Source organism: Cibotium barometz, chromosome 13 (genome assembly GCF_041138505.1).
Source record: "Cibotium barometz isolate CiBa-2024 chromosome 13, ASM4113850v1, whole genome shotgun sequence".
Classification (NCBI taxonomy): Eukaryota; Viridiplantae; Streptophyta; class Polypodiopsida; order Cyatheales; family Cibotiaceae; genus Cibotium; species Cibotium barometz.
This window is the reverse complement of record NC_141058.1, coordinates 27,907,732-27,910,841: the sequence shown is the minus strand read 5'-3', so window position 1 is coordinate 27,910,841 and position 3,110 is coordinate 27,907,732.

The window sequence follows — 3,110 nt, the reverse complement described above, 5'->3', positions numbered from 1 at the left end:
ATTCATCCATTTTCATTTATCTGATTCATATCACTTCCATCCATCCATTTACATCTATCTGATTCCTATCACATCTCATCACATCTATTTATAGAATGTAAGAGAATTCTAATTTTTTGATATAAAGATTCTTTACATATCTAATTAGGCATAAAGATAACTTTAGTAGGAATAACACTTTTATAAAAATCCTTTTATGCATCTATTTAGGCATAAATTCAATTTTAAGGAAAATAACACTTTCGAATTAAAAATAAACCTTTTATGCATTTTACTATGCATAAATTTCATTTTAATGAGAATAACACTTTCAAAATAAAAATAAATCTTTTATGCATCTATCTATGCATAAATTCAATTTCAATGAAAATAATATTTTTGAAATAGAAATAAATCTTTTATGCATCTTTCTATGCATTAAGTCAAAATTAATGAAAATAACTCTTTTGAATTAAAGATAAAATTCTTTATGCATCTATTTATGCATAAAGTCAAAATTGATGAAAATAACTCTTTTGAATTAATGATAAAATTCTTTACGCATCTATTTATGCATAAAGTCAAAATTGATGAAAATAACTCTTTTGAATTAAAGAAAAAATTCTTTACGCATCTATTTATGCATGAAGTCAAAATTGATGAAAATAACTCTTTTGAATTAAAGATAAAATTCTTTATACATCTATTTATGCATGAAGTCAAAATTGATGAAAATAACTCTTTTGAATTAAAGATAAAATTCTTTAAGCATCTATTTATGCATGAAGTCAAAATTGATGAAAATAACTCTTTTGAATTAAAGATAAAATTCTTTATGCATCTATTTATGCATGAAGTCAAAATTGATGAAAATAACTCTTTTGAATTAAAGATAAAATTCTTTATGCATCTATTTATGCATAAAATCAAAATTGATAAAAATAACTCTTTTATATAAAAGAATTTCTTTTATGCATCCATTTATGCATAAAAATCATTTATGATAAAAATCACACTTTTAATATAAAAAGAAATCTTTTATGCATATATTTATGCATAGAAATCCATTTATGATGAAAATAACACTTTTATAATCAAAATAAAAATTTCAATATGCTTCCTTCTATGCATAGAATTTAATTCTAAAGAAAGTAACACTTTTTTAATAAAATATTTTTAGTATGCTTTTTTCTATACCTAAATAACACTTTAAGAATACATATACGATGGAAATTACTCTTTTTGAATAATAAAAGGTAAAACTTATTTAACACAATTTTTAGAAAATTTCACCATAACCTCCATTGTATGGTTGACCATTTTTCAAATTTTAACTCTCTAAAATCAACTAGAATTTCACCAAGAGTATTTAAATCATTCTAATGTAAACATTTTCTACTTATTTAAGAAAAAACATTATGAAAAACTTGATTCTATCCATTAATCATTCATCTAGGATAAAGAAGGGTTGGATTTACTAAAGAAGAGAGGGGAATGCCTTTTCAATGAGGCATAACATCATTATTCACTTTAAAGAAGACAAAAATCATAAAAACCCATAAAATGAAATAGAAAAGAGAACAATCTCCAACTTACAAGGAGAATCTCCAACTTACAAGGAGAATTTGAGAGCTTTCCTTTGGCTTGATGGTTTGAGGGATCTACTCTTGTTTGAAACAAGAGTGGCCACCAATCTTTAGAAGAGGGAAAGGTCAAAAACTAATGAATTATGAGTAAATTCACAGTTTTTGGCTCTCTGGGGAGGAGAAGTAGAGTAACAATGAAAAAACACTATTAAGCTTCAACAAAGGGGAGGGCTTCTATTTATAGGAAAAAGTGAGCCTCTAACCAAGCAAACTGATTCTAGAATTTTCTAGATCAGTTTGGTCAATTTTTGACCATTTTTAGGTCAGTTTAGCTCACTTTTTGGATCTAGTTGAAACAGGAGAGAGAAGAGATAAAAATATCTCATTATTTGGGAGTTTAAAACTCTCCCACACATGTAAAATAGTGCCTCCTTCATGAGGGGAATTCCCCCATACTGAGGTGTCAAAAATGCATCGTTTCTTCTAAATATCTCTCTTTTTTAACTATTAACCTTGTCCTTAGTCAACTCTTCATCTATGTGAGTACTTACTCATTTTTGGGGGATTTTCCTTTTATTCTTCCATTTATCTCCTCCCTACATTAGGATGAATCTTATTGGTCCATAGAAACCTTAATTTAAAATTTCAAAAAAATATGGATCCCTAGGATAAGGCCTCTTGAACAGATTATACTTGATTTCTAATGCACCTTCTGAAAATCTTTTTGAACTTCTGTTTCAGGGAAAATTATTTTAATAAGATGAGATATTTTTTCATCCAAAAATATTTAATAACTGAATCATCTCTCTCTAGAAGATTTTCTCTCTCTACAAGATCTTTTATATTTCTGAAGAGGGATTTGACTACAGGGGAAGGTACTGGACATCGTGAGTGGCTGGGGAGGAATCTTACATATACAATTGGCCCTTATTCATACTTGGGCACCCAAAACTCACTTGCTAGGCCTTGGGTAGCCAATATCTCATAATGTACAACTTTTATAGTGCCGTTTCATGACACTTATTAATGTCGTCCAATTGAGGATCATGTTTGTTAAAAATGGGATGATGTAGGTTTTGTCCGCAGAACCTGTTTACTGAGGTCGAAAGACTTGGTCACCGAACTCATGTTGGTAAAAGTTTCTCTTAGATTGGAGCTTCTTAAGTAGAATCCAGTATCCACCATGTCTTCAAAAGTGATGTGCATGTATCTTGGAAGACATCAAAGCCTGTGGTAATAAGCATGATCCCTGGTTCATGTGTCGAACCTCAAGTGTTCTGCCTCATAGCCATCATAATGCTCCTTTGGTTGGTCTATGAGTACCATCACTAACTTCAAAAATCTGACACTGGCTACCACAGCGGGGTCAGGAATGTTGCGCCATGCATGTATCCATGTCAATATCTATTGTCTTTGTTCCTGAATGTGGGCAAATGTTGCTGGCATCATAGCCATCATAATGCTCCTTTGGTTGGTCTATGAGTACCATCACTAACTTCAAAAATCTGACACTGGCTACCACAGCGGGGTCAGGAATGTTGCGCC